Genomic DNA, 19,920 nt, shown 5'->3' with positions numbered 1-19,920 from the left:
CATGGGGAGAGAGATTGTCGGCCCCTTTAGGATCCCTGAAGGCGCTAAAGATGAACTCCATAATGTATGTGGATTTTCTCAAACAGCACTTCCTGCCATGGTTCAAGAAGAAGAACCGTGTATTTCACAGCAAGATCATTTTTCTGCATGATAATGCACCATCTCATGCTGCACATAAAACATCTGCATCTCTGGCTGATATGGGCATAAAAGGGGACAAACTTATGGTGTGACCCCCATGCTCCCCTGACCTCTACCCCATTCAGAACCTTTGGAGCATCATTAAAAGGAGTGTCTATGATGGCGGGAGGCAGTTCACATCTAAGCAACAGCTCTGGGAGGGTATTCTGTCCTCATGCAAAACAATTGAAGCAGAAACCATCCAAAACCTGACAAATTCAATGGACGAGAGAGTTCAGGAGCTCCTTTCGAACAAGGGGTCCTATGTGAAAATGTAACATCACCTAGAATAAAGTTTTGAGTTGAAAACTGTTTGATTTCAGTTTCTAACAACCTGCTAATGCTTATAATTTCAAAAATGACCATTTTTTTGGTCTTTATTAAAATGAAAAGGTTGATCGAAAAGTTTGGGGGATCTAAGAGTGTGGCAACCCAGTAGTCATGATTACTTCGAATTCTGACAATATGAGGGTCATGCTGCAGGTAGTGCAGCAAGAAGGCACTTATGTGTCTTGCGCATCTCGGAGCCCCAAAATTATTTTCCGGGCTAGATGCAGCTAAAAATTATTTTTAATTTTAAATCTGGTGAAGCTTATTATAGATGGCCTAATAGGATCAGTGCTGCACACTGCTACAAAGCCCAAATTATTTTCCAGTCAAGATACAGATAAACATGATTAGTAATTTGAAAGCTTAAAACGGTTGGTAGGGTGATTTTAACCAATCATCAAGCTTTTACTCTCCCCAGGATGACACAGGGGTAGAAAAGTCGTTTCGGATCCATGATTTGTTCATCTTTATGAACGTGAGTCTGTCTACATTATCAGTGGAGAGCCGCGTGCGCTTATCTGTCAGCAGACCACCAGCAGCGCTGAACACACGTTCAGACAGAACGTGGCTGCGGGGCATGACAAGATCTCCAAGGCGTAAGTGGCTAGCTCCGGCCATTTATCCAGATTGGAAGCCCAAAAAGAGCAAGGGTCCAGTGACACAGTCGTGGCTTCAATGTTTACTTGGAGATACTCCTGTACCATCGTCTCTAGGCATTGACTATGTGTCAGACTTCTTGTCTCCTGTGGCCTTGCAAAGGATGGGCTAAAAAAGTGGTGAAATGATTCCGCAAAATTGATGTTACCAGCAGATACTGTGGTTCTGTTACGGTTTGAGTGCTGAACACTTGACGGTCCCACGGTTGGCAAGTTGGAACTGTGAGATTCACTACGTGCACCACTGGTATTTTGTGGAAAAGCACATGTAAGATTCTGCAACAGTCTCTGCTGATACTCCTGCATGCGTGCATCCCTTTCTATGGCAGGAATAATTTCTGCAAATTTACTTTTGTACCGGGGATCTAACAGTGTGGCAACTCAGTAGTCAGGATTATTTCTAATTCTCACAATTCGAGGGTCATGTTGCAGGTAGTGCAGCAAGAAGGCACTCATGTGTGTTGCGCATCCAGGAGCACCAAGTCCCTGTTGTGTTGGTGGCGAGGTAGCAATCATGCTTCCTTCCTCTGTCCTCTCCCCCCAACCTCGCACAACAGAAATGTGATCAAGGTCTCCCTCATCTGATGAGTCTTCCATCAGTTCGTCCTCCACTTCTTCCTGGGCTCCTGCACCTTCCTCACTAGTTTGGCTGCTACCATGCGCCCTGGTAAAATCATCTCCCCCACCCTCACATGCCTGCCGCCTTGGTGCTGCCGACCGTCTGGACCTTGCAGATGTTAGCCCTTCCGCATACAACTCCTCCTCCTCTACTTCCTCCACCTCCTCTTGTGCCACCACCTGACTCCGAATTCTGTTTAACATATGCTCCAGCATGTAAATCACCGGAATAGTCATGCTGATAATGGCATCGTCAGCACTAAACATCTTCGTCGCCATTTCAAAACTGTGCAGAAGGGTGCATAGGTCCCTGATCTGAGACCACTCCTCCAGCGTGATTTGCCCCACCTCTGAATCTCGTTGGCCCAGGCTATACGTCAGAACGTATTGCACCAGGGCTTGTCGGTGCTGCCACAGTCGCTGCAACATGTGCAGAGTTGAATTCCACCGGGTAGGCACATCGCATTTTAGCCGGTGAAGTGGCAGGCCCAACGACTTCTGTAGAGATGTAAGTCGCTGAGCTGCGGGATGCGAACGGCGGAAGTGAGCACACAGCGACCGTGCCCTCTGCAGAAGGCCATCTAGTCTGGGATAGTGGGCTAAAAATTGCTGGACAACCAGGTTCAACACGTGAGCCATACAAGGCACGTGTGTGACATTGCCCCGGCGAAGGGCCGCACCCAGGTTTGCAGCATTGTCGCACACGGCCTTCCCTGGTTTCAGGTCCAGTGAAGACAACCATTCATGAAATTGGTTCTCCAGAGCTGACCACAACTCCTCAGCTGTGTGACTCACATTTCCCAGACATTTCAATGTAAAAACCGCCTGATGACGTTGAGCCCTACTGCCAGCATAGTAAGGAGGTGTGCAGGATCCCTTCTGCGCAGTTAGAAAGCTTGTGGCATGACCAGACAGGCTTTGGGTGCAGGTGGAAGACCGAGAGGAGGTTGAGGAGGCAGAAGCAGTGGAGGAAAAATGACATAAAGAGGATTGACGCACAACTCGTGGGGACGGCAAGACTTGGACAGCAGCCCCTTGTCCTGCTGTCACCATAGTTACCCAGTGCCCAGTCAGCGACATGTAACGCCCCTGTCCATGCCTACTCGTCCAAGTGTCTGTGGTGAAATGCACCCTGTCACACACAGAGTCTCTCAAAGAAGCGGTGATGTTGTGTGCGACATGCTGGTGGAGCGCAGGCACACCTTTCTTTGAGAAGTAGTGCCGACTGGGCATCTGGTACTGGGGCACTGCGACGGACATAAGGTCTCGAAAATCCTCTGTGTCCACCAGGCGGAAAGGCAGCATTTCTGTAGCCAAGAGCTTGCAGATGGTGAAATTCAACCTCTTAGCTTTCTCATGGCTAGGAGGAAATGGTCTTTTACTTGTCCACATCTGGGGGACCGAGGGCTGGCTATTGTGCTTAGACGGGGTTGATAAGGGTGTCCCCGGCAAACTGCCGGTCTGTGAGGAAGATGCAGGCGGACATGTTAGGTTGCCTTGATCCAAAGGTGGTGCTATCGATGTCGGACAGCGCTCAAGACCAGCTGGTGTTACCACCTCCAAAGAAAATGATGACCTGCCAATCACGCTGGCTGTTGCGGGTAAAGAGGTGGCAGGTCTGCGCCCCAAAACAGGTGTGACTGCTGTCCCCCCAGTCACAGAGGATGAAGAGGCCGCGGATGCACAAGATATGGCAGACGGTGGTTGGCCCGGCCGGCTAGACCGCATTGTAGCACACTGAGCTTCCCACTGCAACTTATGCTTCATGTCCATGTGCCGGTTCATGCATGAAGTACTCAAACTATGTATTTTTTGGCCTCTACTTAGCTTTTGCTGACAAATGTTACAGATAACACGAGTTGGGTCATCTTTATCGATCTGAAAAAATGCCCAGGCTATGCAAGGCTTAGCACCCATGCGACCTGAAGAGCCACCACGACTTGTGGTGAGAGGCAGAGTTGTGTTTGAGGATGCAGTTGTTGACGTGCTTCCAGTACTACGTCTCTGTCCAAGGAAGGCGCAACCTGACCTCGTCGTCACTAGCATCTTCCTCCACCTCCTCTGCTGACCTCATCTCTTGGCTGACTGTGGGTTGACAGTAAGTGGGATCTCCGACCTCATCATCATCACCCTGTGCGTTATCACACCCGTCGTCCTCAGAGCCAACCTGTTCCTGCCCTGACAAAAAACTAAAGTTGTCGCTCCAATCAGGTATTTGAGTCTTATCATCGTCTTCCTCATTGTCTCCACCAACAGGAGTTACAGTTTGGGAATGAGGGTCTACATTATGGTCAGAACCTTCTGCGTCTGGTCCTGGATCCGACTCATAAAGATTCTGGGCATCAGTGCAGATCATTTCCTCGTCTGGATTCACAGAAGCGCTGGAGTCGACCTCTGATTCCCAGGCTATAGTATGAGTAAACAGCTCTGCAGACTCAACCATCTGTTCTACCTCATACTCAGACGGGCAGCTGGAGATTTGGGAGCTGTGAGGAAGCAAGTGCGATTTGGGTGACACCTTTGAGGACTGGAGTATTTGTGATGTTGAAGTTGATGTGGAGGAGAGCCCACTTAAAGGAGCACTTGATATCCGTTGAAGCACCTGCTGTTTTTGTGCCTCATCTGGAATTTGTAGCGATTGGCGTGGCCGTAAGAAAGGGATCTTATCACATTGTCCGCTAAAAGAAGTAGACATTTTAGTTTGGCTGGAAGATGGTCTTTCTTCTGCACCTACCCCACGGACACAACCTTTTTTCCCCTTCCCAACACGCCTATTCCCCTTTCCACCAGCAGCAGACCTTTTTCCACTCATTTTGGTGGTTAACTAATTCACAACTCTGGAGTTGTTTGCACAAAAAAACAATGGATGGTAACCGAGCAGAGCTGAGTGGCCAAACTGTGGTATTAGGCCAAAACTATTGGCTGGGTTAGATGCAGAAAAAAATTATTTTTAATTTGCAACCTGATGGAGGTCAGTATAGATGGACTAATAGACCAAGTCCCACACACCGCTAGAAGCCCAAATATTTTTTCAGAGCTAGATGCAGAAAATTTTTTTATTCAATTTGCAACCTGATGGAGGTCAGTATAGATGGACTAATAGACCAAGTCCCACACACTGCTAGAAGCCCAAATATTTTTTCAGAGCTAGATGCAGAAAAAAATTATTTTTAATTTGCAACCTGATGGAGGTCAGTATAGATGGACTAATAGACCAAGTCCCACACACTGCTAGAAGCCCAAATATTTTTTCAGAGCTAGATGCAGAAAAAAATTATTTTTAATTTGCAACCTGATGGAGGTCAGTATAGATGGACTAATAGACCAAGTCCCACACACCGCTAGAAGCCCAAATATTTTTTCAGAGCTAGATGCAGAAAAAAATTATATTCAATTTGCAACCTGCTGGACGTCAGTATAGAAGGACTAATAGAACAAGTCCCACACACTGCTAGAAGCCCAAATATTTTTTCAGAGCTAAATGAAGAAAAAAATTATTTTTAATTTGCAACCTGATGGAGGTCAGTATAGATGGACTAATAGACCAAGTCCCACACACTGCTAGAAGCCCAAATATTTTTTCAGAGCTAGATGCAGAAAAAAATTATTTTTAATTTGCAACCTGATGGAGGTCAGTATAGATGGACTAATAGACCAAGTCCCACACACCGCTAGAAGCCCAAATATTTTTTCAGAGCTAGATGCAGAAATTTTTTTTATTCAATTTGCAACCTGATGGAGGTCAGTATAGATGGACTAATAGACCAAGTCCCACACACTGCTAGAAGCCCAAATATTTTTTCAGAGCTAGATGCAAAAAAAAATTATTTTTAATTTGCAACCTGATGGAGGTCAGTATAGATGGACTAATAGACCAAGTCCCACACACTGCTAGAAGCCCAAATATTTTTTCAGAGCTAGATGCAGAAAAAAATTATTTTTAATTTGCAACCTGATGGAGGTCAGTATAGATGGACTAATAGACCAAGTCCCACACACCGCTAGAAGCCCAAATATTTTTTCAGAGCTAGATGCAGAAAAAAATTATATTCAATTTGCAACCTGCTGGAGGTCAGTATAGAAGGACTAATAGAACAAGTCCCACACACTGCTAGAAGCCCAAATATTTTTTCAGAGCTAAATGAAGAAAAAAATTATTTTTAATTTGCAACCTGATGGAGGTCAGTATAGATGGACTAATAGACCAAGTCCCACACACTGCTAGAAGCCCAAATATTTTTTCAGAGCTAGATGCAGAAAAAAATTATATTCAGTTTGCAACCTGATGGAGGTCAGTATAGATGGACTAATAGAATGATGCTATGCCCAAAAGATTTTACTTCACTAGGTGCAGTAAAAAAATTGGTATTCTATACACAGGTGGTATATCTTGCAACACAGATAGGCTACTCCACTGACTAACACACTCTGCAATAGGCCAAAAAGGATTAGCTTTGCTAGATTCAGCCAAATGCTGTGAAAAAAACTTGCACAGACCTGCCTGGCAAAAACTGATAGGAACTGATGTAACCTAGTCCTGAAAAGGACTCCAATTACAATTAGTCTTTACTCCCACAATCTATCTATTTAAGAGCACAGACCTGCCTGATAAAAGTCGTAGGAAATGCTGTAACCTAGTCCTTAAAAGGACTGCAATCACAACTATTCCCTACTCCCAAGCTATCTGTATATTTGTGCGAAAATTGGCTTGAAATTAACAAGGTATAGCGCACACAGCAACAGCGGTGCCGTCTAACACGCAGCTGCAGCAGTGAGAAAATGGTGGCGACGGGGAAAATGGCTTGGTCTTATAGGGCAAGGACATGTGACATACACTGCCAATGACACATGCCCTTGCTTGTGTGAAAAAAAGCACTTCGCTCCGTGTGTGCGCTGCTGATAGGCTGACAGATTGCACCTCCTCACTGTAAATGCGGGAAAGAGAAAAAAAAATGGAGATCTTCATTGTTCCTGCAGAGATCCATCCCCTGCCCCTCCCCCCGCCCCGCTGTACACTCAAACTGCGGATTAACATTAATTTTCATCATTACTGAGAAAAAATCCAGTTATGATTTTGGTGCACGAACAGTTATCGAACATAACCTCGAACAGCCGAATTTTTCTCAAATCGTTCGTGTTCGCCAACCGGCTCGAACACCGCCCAAAACAGCTCGAATTTGAGATTGGCGAACAGTTCGAGTAGAACAACGCTCATCTCTAGTCCCAAGAGCTGTTAGGATGAGGGAAGGCTTTAGGCCCGCAGGTAGGCCTCAGTATGTCTTCGGGCCTATATACAGGCCACAAGGCTCCGTTGCGTTCCTAAGAAAGACAGTCCATATAAGAGAGTGCCTAGGCTTCGCAGCCCCTCTCCAGAGTCTTCCAGGCGCTGATTAATAGTTTATTCCTGCTTATTTGCGGAGATGTTAGAGGATTACTTGAGGAGCTCTTAACCATGCCTCCGGCTCCTTCCCCTGCAAGCCACGCCCCCCATCCCTTTAACCTCTTAATGACTTGTGAAATACAGTACATTTTCATCACAGGTTGTGTGCTGGGTACATGTAGCTGGCTCAGCAGCTGAGCCTGCTCCATACCCAGTAGATGCTAGCTGTGTGAAACAGCCGGCATCTACCTGTAACAGCAGTGACCATTTAATCATTTAGATGTCGCTATCAATCACTGACAGAAGCATTTAAATGGGGTACACTGGTTTTATTTGTCCCCTGCGGTGTGATCGCGGGAAGCTGATAGGTTACTATGGAAACTGGGGATATGCTAAAGGCCCCCATGGTTGTCATCCTGGTTCTTCTGTGAAGCCCGTGTCACAGGCCATCGTTTAACACTATGTACTGTAACATTCCAGTATACAGTGCAAGTAATCAAATGATCGCAGGTACAAGCTCCCTAAGTAAAGTAAAAATAAAAAAAAAGTTATGAGAAATGTAGAAAGTATATAAAAGCTTGTCATCCATTTTTTTTGCTCAAAGAAAAGAAATAAAAAACAATATACTTTGTATTATAGAGTCTGTAAAATCCATCTGATCTATCAAAACATAGTTTAAATAATGTTATGTTAAATTCCAAAAAAAAGAAAAAAGTTAAATGATAAAATTGCTGTTATTTTGTTCGCTGCACTTCCCCTACAACATCGTATGTACCCCAAATTATTAGCAATTAATAAAACCTACATACAGCTCAGCAGGCAAAACAGCAATCCCTCGTACAGCTCATCTGCTGGAGAGATAAAAAAGTTAAACCACAGGCAGAGTTTCAAGGGGGCTCTGCAATGCTAAGCATGGAGGTCCCCTGGCTGTCATAGCAACCCTTCGGCGACCCGCGATTGCCCGCATGTTAAATGTCAGAGATTGACAGCGGCATTTAACAGGTTTAACCGCTCCACCCGCGCTGTTAGCGGCAGGTTCAGGCTGTAACAAACAGCCATGACCTGCCGGGTATGGGGCAGGCTCACCCTGTGTGCCCGCTCATACACCTGCTTCTGACTTGCACCATACATGTACCAAGCATGTCGTGAAGGGTTTAAAGGAGTTTTCCAGTTTCATAAACCCCTTGTCCTCAGACGCAGTTTGTATAAAATACAAAACCTCCAAAAAAGGTCCTTTACCCCCCTCCTCAGGTCCAGTGATGAGTCTCCTCCGCTGCTCAGCCTGTTATTGGCTGCAGAGCAGACATCACGCTGAAAGGCTGCAGCCAATCAGTCAGCTCAGTGGCTGGTAGCAGCCGTGCCATCATCTTGGTCAGAGCCGCTGAGTTATTAGCTGTCAAGGTGACATCGGCTCTGCAGACAATAAAAGACGCTGTGAGCAGCTGAGGAGACTTGGGACTGGACCTGAGGAGGGGGGGGTAAAGCACAGTTGTTGTTTTTTTTAAACACAATGCACCATGTGCTCAGCGGTTTTCTGAAACCCCCTTAAAGTTCTGCCATCCATGACTGATCAGCTATCTGATCACTGACAAGGGCTGGGCCATTTTGCCTCCTGCGGTACAGTTGCTTACTCCCCACACCAGTCACCATTTTTTCCATAGACTGCATATTTCCTTTATAAACTGCTCCATCCATCCCTCTAGCCCTCCGATGGATGCAGCTCCTCCCCATCCCACACTAGCTGTGACTTTTGTTCCCTGGTCAATCATGGCTGCCTTATATTCTTACATGACGCCATATCAAGCATCCTGGTTACCCAGGTAACCGCCCGAACCGTGAGCAGTGCGCAGTGCGCTCCTTGTGTGGTCCCTCGCGCATGCGCATTACTAGCCTTCGGGTCTTTCGGGATCTTCTCTGCTCCCGGGTGGCGGAGAAAGGTGTTAGTGGAGACCGGGAGCGGGTCCTGGCTGCAGACAAGCGGGCAGGCAGGTATGTGCGGGTGTGGCGGCCGAGGAGAGCGACGGAGGAGTGATGAGAAGCCGGGGCACACTGCCATCACAATGGAGCAGTGATGTGCGGGGCCTACACCTATGGACGGTGGTGCTATACCTGTGTCTGTGGCCCGCAGCGGCAGCCCGACCGCGCACTGCATGCTGGGAAAGCTCCTGTCTCCAGCACGACCTGACCCTTTAAGTGCTTCACTTTTCTCCTGATTTCTTTCCTTTTTGTTCTTTTACGCTTCCATCACATTTTGTGCCTGTTACTTTTAGTTACATTGTACAGCTGTTTTGTTTATTTGATTTTCATCCATAAAATGTTAAAAGTAAATCAAAGTGTAACTTTGTTGCCATCTGCACATTATTTCAGAAACAAAGTTTTTCCTTCATCCCTTTATATCATCTTCAGTGCTATGGGGGTGTGCACGCTCCTCCGCTGTCCCCTCCGTTACCATTCTTTCTGGTATTACTCCGCTAATCTTCTTGCACATGTTTTTGTTCTAGAAATATTGCATGTGTTCACTAAGGTATTGCACTTCTCTTGCTGTGTGATACGCAGGGTTTAGGGCAGGACTATGGGATCGGCAGCGTATGGGATTTTTTTTTATTCCTCCAAAATTGGTATATGCATAATGGGCCTCATTCAGATGTCAGACATACGTGTTCTGTCCAGGGTTTTCACAGGTAGAATACGTACCCATTATGTTCTATGGGGATGTTCACATGTCCGTAGTTTTTTTGTGCACCGAGTGGTCTGTATAAAATCATGGAAACATGCCCATTTTTTAATGGAATCAATGATCATAATTTCTTATGGGTTTGTGAAAATCAGACAGCACACAGATGGCATCAGTGCAGTACATATACTGTCCATGATTAACATGGTAAGTCCACGTTCACACTGTATTTGATCAGTAGTTTACCCCAGTATCTGTAAGCCAAATAAATACAGGGTGAAAAATCCAGAAGTAGTGACGTGTTTCTATTACGCTTTTCCTCTGATTGTTCCTCACCTGGTTTTGGCTTACAGATACCGGGGTAAAATACTGAACGTGTGAACGTAGCCTTATGGGAAGGAGAAGCTTTGTAATCTATATATCCATATGTGAAAATCACTGATGAAACTGATGGTAAAAACTACATTGGCCAAACACTGATCAGATCCAAAACACTGATGACTTAGACAGTTTTTACATAGGTTAAATATGACTGACATCTGAATGAGCCCTTAGTTCTTCACCCTGCTAAGAAGATGAAGATTAATTACAGGCACTGGATCTCCCAACGCTCACGTGACATTATATCACTAATAGGCTGCAGTTCCCACACTTCTTGCAGGTGTCCAAAGGAAAAAGCAGCCTATATGCCATTGCTGGTAGAGCGCTGTTGCAAGAGGTGAGTACACATTGGGGCCAATTCATCACAGCATTTATGCCAGAAAAGTGGTGTAAAAGCTTTAAAAAGTTGCTAAATCTTTGTGAAATCATGAGGTTGCGCTAAAATTTTGCAACTTTAAGCCAGTTTGAATCAACTTTGTCGTTTTGTACTCCAGAAATAGATACAAGTAGCATCAATTTTGCTGGAGCCCAATTTTTTTTTTTTTTGCTCCAGCTAAATGGGTGCCGCACATGCGCTGTAACATCTATCGGCAAACGACAGCTGCTACTGCGCCGGCGCCATCTTCCTAGAGTTAACATTTTTTTTTAAAAGATCACAATATGACCTGCGCAAGGGCAGTATTTAAAATAGGAGGCAAGTCACTGAAGGATCAGTGACCTGTTATTTAAGCCACAATGATGAATATCAGAACAGAGCACCAACAAAAACCCCCACCCACAGGCCCGCCCAGAAGCACGAGAATATCATGATCTCCAAACTGCAAATAAAGATTACACAACTACAAGACTGATTTCATCAACTCAGGTATCATTTTAATTAGTGTAACAGCACCAACCTGACACTGCCTGTAGTTTACTTAGCACAATCCTGATGACAGGTTATTATTATTATTTATTATTATAGCACCATTCATTCCATGGCCCTTTACATGTGAAGGTTCACTTTAAAGAAGGGGTTGGCAGATTAGTGGACAACCCCTGTAATTTTTTACACTACCTGTACATCTACCAACTTAGTTTTGATAAGGATTTTTTTCTGGATTTTTTTAGCTTACACTTGAGTTTCCCAAGCCCCCAGACTGCCACCATGTATTTATTGCTATTTTATAACTTTACATTAAGCCCTTTAGGTTTTGTGTGCACGATCAGGATTTGAAGCAGAAATTTCCTGAGCGTTTCTGCATCTCCTTGGCAGGAAAAACACTGCACAGTTTTGATGGAATTTTGACGCGTTTTTTTGAAGCGTTTTTGTACATCAATGAATGCTTTTTGGAGCTAAATAAAGTTATTTGGTGGGACACTTAAATCTTGGATTACCATAAGAACTGGGGTGAGTATATTGGTTAATTTAAATGATTAAAGAATGTGTCTGTTGTATTTCAAATAAATTGTTTTCTCTGTGTCTGTGTGTTTATTTAACTCTTTACTTCAATTAGGTTTGATCATAAAAAGGTCTGGTTGACACCTTGTCATCGCCAAACAAAAGAGCTAGGTGTCAGCTAGTCCTATTAACCCAATCTTCATTAGCATTTCTATTTATGCAGCAGCTGTTAGCTGCTATTTTTAGCCTGCCATTTGCAAACATTGCCCCTGGCCATTATTAACAGCTCACAGCTGTTTCCTTAGCTACTACATCCCCACGAACAGCAGCAAGCGGTGCTTTGAAAGCTGCGTACAAAACACGGTGTTGTAATGACGCATTTTTGTTGTTGGTACATGTGAATCCACCGCATATAATGACTCTTCAATCGGTCAAAATCTGCTGCGGAGACTAGTGTGTTATCTACAGAAATTGACATGCTGCGGGTGAGTTTGGCTACGTGGCCACGATAAGGAGCCGCTGCAGGTTTGACGCTGCGTGTTTACACAGCATCAAAGCCGCAGCGTCCAGATGTTACAGCATAGTGTATGGGATCTCTAGAAATCCCATGTCCACTATGTGTGCATCTGAAGCTACGGATCACCCGTGGACACTGACATGGTCTTTCAGGATCGCAGCATGTCAAATTCTCTTGCGGAGTCGCTAGTCTCTGCAACAGAAATTTGACCATTATGTATTGAATGCGGTAAATACGCATGGTTCAGTGAACACATGTGGATTTACCTGCGTTCAATAGAATGCAACGTTTTGGAGGCAGCAAAAAATATGTGTCTAAAGCGTTGCTATGTCCGGAGCATGGGCACAGAGGCTAAAATTAAAAAAATAAATGGAGTGGGCTCCCGTGTAATTTTTATAACCAGCAGAGGGAAAGCCGACCACTGGGGGCTGATATTAGTAGCTGGGAAATGGGCCAATAATCAACAATGTTCCCTGGCTGTTAATATCAGCCCACAGCTCTTTGTTTAGCCTTTACTGGCTAGATTACAGGGGGACCCCAGAAAAAATTTGATGTGGGGTTAACCTATAAAATCTAACCAGCAAATGCTAAACAGACAGCTGCACGCTGATATTAATAGCCAGGGAAGGGGCCATGGATACTACTCCACGGCTATTAATATCACCCCTCAGCAGTCCCAGAAATGGTGCATCTATAAGATGCGCCAAATCTGGCACTCCACTCTTCCCACTGCCCTGTAGCGGTGGCGAGTGGGGTAATGGGGTTGGGGTTCACGTTAGCCTTGTATTGGCAGATGACGTGAAGCCCAGGTTAGTAATGGAGGGCATCTATAAGGCGCCCTCATTACTAACCGTGTAGTAAAATGGTTGCCGCTTTTTCAATAAATACACGGCCAGAATAAAGTATTTTAATGAAATAAAAAGACACATTTTTTATTTTTTTTTTTTATTGTACGCCTTGTCCCCGAAGCCTTCGATCTTCTGAAAAAAAAGTAAAACAAACAACCATATCCCTCACCTGTCCGCCGTCACAACGCAGTCCACAATTACCTCCAATTGTCCCTCGACGATCCGGGTCACTTCTACAGCAGTGACATCAGCCATCACTGATGTCACTGCTGTAGAAGACAGCAGTGTATACTGATAGGGGTGTAAAATCACTCCTGTCAGTGTACATGCTACTGCAGGAGGTCGCTGGGGTTCATCAGCTGAAGATCAGCTGATGAGCCCTGGTGAGCTCACCACCATGGGAGAATTCTTGAGAATATTCCCACGGTGATGTCACGTGAGCGATCAGCTGATCGCTGACGTCACCGCAGGTCCTGCCAGCTCAGTATACTGCTGGGAGCAAGCGCGTGCCCGCAGTATACCGTTGGGAGCAGTGCATCGTCGGGGACCAGGAAGACCCGGGGGGGGGGGGGCGCCGGACAGGTGAGTATAGAGTTTTTGTTTATTTTTACCGCTGGCTGGGCAGAACAGACTACTGCTCCCCCACAGACCTGCCGCTCTCACTGTTATCAGCGGGAGTAGCAGTCGGATGAGAGCAGCATTAGTCCTCTCACGACCCAGGTACCACTCGCACCGTGTTTACGGCGTGAATTTGCGCCCATTGGCTTTAATTGAAACATAGCAAATTCACAGGTATAGATATTATACCTGCGGGTTTGCTGCGGTTCAATGCAAGTCATTGGGTGCGAATTCGCAGCGGAAACGCCTGAACAATGGCCATGCTGCGTTTTTTTCCACAGTGGTAATTCTGAGCGGAAATTTCCGCATCATGTGCACAGCACATCAGGATTACCATTGCTACAGCTGGCAGTCCTCTTAACAAGCTTTTCCACGACGGGAAAACCGCCACGAAAACGCATCAAAAATGCTTCGTGTGCACATAGCCTTAAATTGTATTCTAAATTTCTGCATGTGCTAAAAACAATTTTAAAACTATAGGCAATGTTTTCCCCGGACTAATCGTCCCACTAATCATATTATCATGCCCCTGAGGGTGTGAGTAGCATGGCTTGCAAGAGAGGCATCACTGCCGACTCTTTACAAATTTCTGCATCCTTGGCAATGTGCAGTAAGCCGGGTGTAAGCACCCCGACTTCATTGGTACATTGTGCATGCCCAGGGAGGCAGTGGTGACGTCAGACACAACCAGCCTCAGGATTTGCAGAACCAGTGGTAACAGCTGGCTGAGTTCTTCGTCCCTAGTGCCTCCCTGGTCATGTGCAGTGCACCAATATAGCCGGGGTGCATTCACCTGACTTATTACACATTGCCAAGGAGGCAGAGATGTGCAACGAGCTGGTGGTAACGGCTGGCTGTGTCCTCCTTCATCGCTGCCTCCCAGAACATGCAGTGTAGGCTAATGAAGCTGGTGCGCGTACACCTGACTTGCTGCACGTTGCCAGGGAGGCAGAGACTTCCAAAGAGTCAGCGGTAACGGTGCTCTCGCAAATCATGTTACTCATGCCCACGAGGGGATGATAACATGATTAGTGGGATAATTAGTCTGAGGAAAACTCACCCACTAATTAGCATATCACATTTATTGATTTCTTCAAATACCAAAACTTAGACTGTACAAAGTTTTTGAGGACATTATAAGGGATGACCTGCAGAAATACATTGCAGAGAATAATACAACAACAGACAACCAGCATGGATTCATGAAGAATAAGTCATGTCTAACCAACATGTTGGGTTCTATGAGTAGGTAAGTGCAGATCTGGATGGTGGTAATGCTGCTGAGGTGATTTATCTGGACTTTACAAAGGCATTTGATACTGTACCACATAACAGCCTTATACTGAATCTACAGAAGTAAGGACTTAGATGAACTATATGCAGATGGGTAAGGAATTGGCTAAATGATAGGAAACAAAGAGTCATCATAAATGGTATGTTCTCTAAATGGGATTTAGTCAGCAGTGGGGTGCTGCAGGGATCTGTGCTAGGACCGATTCTTTTTAACCTCTTTATTAATGACCTTGGGGATGGGATTGAGAGTAAAGTGTCAGTCTTTGCTGACGACACCAAACTATGTAGGATATTAGAATCTGACTTTGACATTACAATATTACAAAACTATCTGGATAAGATGATTGAATGGGCAAACACTTGGCACATGAGGTTTAATGTACAGTAATGCATCTAGGACAATAATCCTATTGCTGCATATACATTAAATGGGAGTATTTTCGGGACTATAGAACAGGAGAAAGACTTGGTTATTCTTCCTACCAATAAGCTGAGCAGCAGTACTCAATGTCAAGCAGCAGCTGCAAAAGCAAACAAGATTTTAGGGTGTATAAAAAGAGAAATAAAATCCCGCAATCCCAACGTACTGTTGCCTCTTTATAAATCACTTGTGAGGCCACATCTAGAATATGAGATCCAGTTTTGGGCTCCACATTTTCAAAAAAGGATATTCAGAACTTAGTTCAAAGGCGGGCAACTAGATTATTACAAAGCATGGAAGGCCTCTGATGAGAGGTTGGAAAAGTTAGGCTTGTTTAGTTTAGAAAAAAAATATATGTGTGGTCAGTAGACTGACACATGACTTATTCCTTACAAAGGCCAAACTAAGGACCAAGGGACACTCATTACGGGTGAAAGAAAGGTGATTCCAACAGCTAAATAGGAAAGGGTTATTTACAGTCAGACTGTGGAATACCCTACCACAAGGGGTAGTAATGGCAGACACTATAACAGCTTTTAAAAAGGGACTGGATGATTGCCTCGATACACATAACATTGTGGGTTATAGATAATTTAGTGATAACATTTACAATTGGTGGAGAAAGGTTGAACTTGATGAACCTAGGACTTTTTTTCAACTTATGTAGCTATATAAAAAAGGCCTTGTTAGAAGGGCATAAAAATAGCAATAAATATGTGATGTTAGTTTCGGGGGTAAGTTGAGAGGTTGTCTTTAAATGGGAAAATCCAGTGAAAGATCCCCTTTAAACCGTTCACGACCTTAGACGTATCCATACGTTCAGGTTGGGAAGGACTCGATCACCGCCGGATGTTCTGCGAATCTAACTCCTGGCAGTTTAACTCCCTAAATGCTGCAATCAATATTGATCGCAGCATTTAGGAGGGAGGGAGCTCCCTCTCCCCTCCGATTGGCACCCCGCGACATCATTGCGAGGGGCTGATCGTTGCCATGGTGACGTGACGTCGTTATGACATCTGGGTCACTAGGGCTAGCAAGCTTGTTAGATAATGCGCAGAGCATGATCTAACAAGCTTGTGTCAGCACAGCAGTGACAGTTTATAAAGCATTGCAATGCTAGACTGCAAAAAGTGAAAATTCCTAAAAGGACTAAGTAAAAAAGTAAAAAAAAAAAAAAAAAAAAAAAAAAAAAAAAGTAAAAATATTTATATTTTTTAAATCTCAAAATAATAAAAATAAAAAATATTGTATCCATAAATAAACAAAAAACAAAGTAAACATATTTGGTATTGTTGCTTCCGGAACGACCCGACCTATTAAAGTGTCCCACTGGTTAACCCCTTCAGTAAACACCGTAAAAAAATAAAAATACAAAAAACTATTCTTTTTCTTCATATGCCGAGCAAAAAGTGGAATAAAACGAGATTAAAAAAAAGAAGGTAAATAAAATGGTATTGCTGAAAACGTCATCTTGTCCTACAAAAAATAAGCCGCCATACAGTTCTATCAACGGAAAAATTAAAAAAGTTATAGCTTTCAGAATAAAGCAATGCAAAAATAATAATTTTTTTTCTATGAAATACTTTATTTAGTAAAAACGTCAAAACATAAAAAAATGATAAATGTGGTATCACTGTAATCGTACTGACTCGAAGAATAAAGATTCCTATATCAATTTTACCACACGCAGAATGGCATAACCCCCCCCCCATCCTCCTCCAAAAAACAATTCCTGAATAATACAAATACATCAACTCATGCAGCAAAATACAAGTCCTCACATAACTGTTGGCAGAAATATGGAAAAATTCTAGCTTTCAAAATATAGTGATGCAAAAACTAGTTTTTGCAACAAAAAAGCATCTTTTAGTGTGTGATAGCAGCCAAACATAAAAACCCGATATAAATATGTAATCGCACCGACCCGAAGAATAAAGTAGTCTAATTACTTATACCGCATGAGGAATGTCATAAAAAAATAAATAAAACCAATTCTTCACCTGCTGTTGATTTGTTCATTCTGCCTCTCAAAGATCACAGTAAGGCTCGGCTCACATTTATCCTGCGCTCTACGCTGAGGGCTTATACCGGGGTTTCCGTGTAAATCTCTGAACTTTGTGATTCCGACAGAACCCCCGGCAGAAGATTCCCTATAATGAGGCAGATGGATGCACTGTAGACGCTGTCTGGCCTATGATCCTGTGGTGTTTGTCTTTTTAGGTATGCACAAAAGCATGGTCAGCCACAGTTTTGTGCACTTCTGAAAAGAAGGACACCACTGAACAGAGGCGAGATGGAGTCCAGAGTAACTCTGCTGCCTCATTATTGTGAATGGATCCCTCGGGGGTTTCATATGAATCACGTCACACGGAGATTTAGATGGAAACCCCAAAGTAAGTGCTCAGAGTAGAGCGCCAGATAAATGTGATCCCAAACTTTATGTAAAATGCCCCAAATAAAAAGCCACAAAAAAAGTAAGCCCCCCCTCAGGTCCGTCTTCTGTTAAAGGAAATACATTTAGGGGGCTTCCACTTACTGGTAGTACACAGGCTCTGGAAAAGCAAAATGGCTCCTCACCCCCCAAAAGAAATTCAGTAAATTTTTCACTCCCAAATCCAAATCCAAATGCACCTTTCCTTCTGAGCCCCAGTGTGCCTAAACCAGATTTAGCGTTCACGAATTTGGCATTTCTGTAGCAATGAGAGCCTGCCTAATTTATGGGGTGTGTCTCCAGAAGCATGAGTTGGTCATTAAATGTACTGGTCACTACAAGGCACTGGGGACTAGAACGTACTGAGCACTACAATGACAGTTTGCAACTTTCACTCCGCAACATCCACTGTTGCTTGTTTCTCGAAAACACCCATGGAGTCAAACTGGTCTCTACAGCTGTATATAAATTCCCAAAGGGGTATAATTTCCAAAATGGGGTCACTTGAGGGTGGATGCTGCTCTTCTAGCCCTTAGGTGCTCTGTATATGGAGTCCGTAAACTAACCTAGGAAACTCTGTGCTCCAGGAACAAATAGTGCTCTGTCCCTCCCAAGTCTCATCGTGTGGCTAAGCAATACTGTACAGCCACATATGGGTAGATTTTGACCACATGTGGGGTATCAGCGTATTCAGCAGAAATTGCACAACAAATTTTGAGTTCTATTTTCTCATACTATTCTTGGAAAAATAAAAAAATTTGAAGCTAAAACAACATTTTTATGGCAAAAATATTTTTTTTTCATCTTCACAGACCAACGTTACGTTGTAAAATTCTGTGAAGCACCTGTGAGTTCAAGGTGCTCACCGTATGTCTAGATTAATTCCTTGAGAGGTCTAGTTTCCAAAATGGGGTCACTTATGGGGGGATTTCCTTTGTTTAGGCACATCGTGGGTGTTCCAAACGCGACATGACAACCGCAGACCATTTCATCAGTCTGCGTTCCAAAATGTCACTCTTTCCTTTCTGAGCCCTGCCGTGTATCCAAACAGTAGTTTTCTCCCACATATGGGATATCTGCGTACTTATGAGAAATTGCACAACAAATTTTGAGGTCCATTTTCTCCTGTTACCCCTGTGAAAAATAAAAAAAATTGGGACTAAAAAACATTTTTGTGGGAAAAATGATTTTTTTATTTTTATTTTCACGACTCCAATTTATACAACTTCTGTGAAGCACATGGGGGTTCAAGGAGTTCACCACACATCTAGAAAAGTTCCTTGAAGGGTCTAGATTCCAAAATGGGATCACTTGTGGGGTTTCCACTGTTTAGGCACATCAGGGGCTCTCCAAACGCAACATGACACCTACAGACCATTTAATCAAAGTCTGCGTTCCAAAACGTCATTCCTTCTTTTCTGAGCCCTAATGATTCCAGCAAATTTTGCATTTGAAAAGTCAAATGGTGCGCCTTTCCTTTAGAGCCCTGTCATGCGCCCAAACAGTAGTTTTCCCACACATATGCTCAGTAGAAATTGCACCACAAATTTTGGGGTCCATTTTCTCCTATTACCATTGTGAAAATAAAAAAAATTGGGTCTAAAGTAAAATTTCTGTGAAAAAAAGTTAAATGTTCATTTTTTCCTTCCACATTTCATTAATTCCTGTGAAGCACCTGAAGGGTTAATAAACTTCTGGAATATGGTTTTGAGCACCTTGAGGGGTGCGGTTTTTAGAATGGTGTCACTTTTGGGTATATTCTGTCATATAAGCCCCTCAAAGTCACTTTAAATGTGATGTGGTCCCTAAAAAAAAATGGTTTTGTAAATTTTGTTGGAAAATTAGAAATCGCTGGTCAACTTTAAACCCTTTTAAAATCCTAACAAAAAAAATTATGTTTCAAAAATGATGTTGGAAATTTTATTTATTAAATCTTTTGTGCTGACATATCTCTCTGGTTTAAGGGCATAAAAATTAAAAGTTTGAAAATTGCTACATTTTTAACATTTGTCAAATTTCCGATTTTTTTTTTTCACCACAAATAAACGCAAGTCATATTGAAGAAATTGTATTACTATCATGAAGTACAATATGTCACGAAAAAACAGTCTCAGAATCAGGGAGATCCGTTGAAGTGTTCCAGAGTTACTGTAAAGTGTCACTGGGCAGAAATGTAAAATTTGGCCTGGTCA

The 19,920-nt window shown here is 43.6% G+C and overlaps 2 protein-coding genes across 2 annotated transcripts in view; one reads left to right on the top strand and one right to left on the bottom strand.

The window, feature by feature from the left end:
• The window catches only part of LOC141273085 (uncharacterized), a 266,215-nt gene that overhangs the window by 13,579 nt on the left and 232,716 nt on the right, over positions 1-19,920 (bottom strand). The window lies entirely within an intron of this gene.
• LOC141273083 (uncharacterized) overlaps positions 8,997-19,920 on the top strand; it is a 65,977-nt gene continuing 55,053 nt past the window's right edge. The window contains exon 1 of the mRNA XM_073684443.1: positions 8,997-9,153. The gene's annotated coding sequence lies outside the window, so the exon portion shown is untranslated. The remainder of the gene's footprint in view (positions 9,154-19,920) is intronic.

The sequence above is a fragment of the Phyllobates terribilis genome, unplaced genomic scaffold (assembly GCF_046119375.1).
Source record: "Phyllobates terribilis strain yellow unplaced genomic scaffold, ASM4611937v1 Scaffold_5__5_contigs__length_657084704, whole genome shotgun sequence".
Classification (NCBI taxonomy): Eukaryota; Metazoa; Chordata; class Amphibia; order Anura; family Dendrobatidae; genus Phyllobates; species Phyllobates terribilis.
This window is presented reverse-complemented; position numbering and strand designations above follow the sequence as displayed.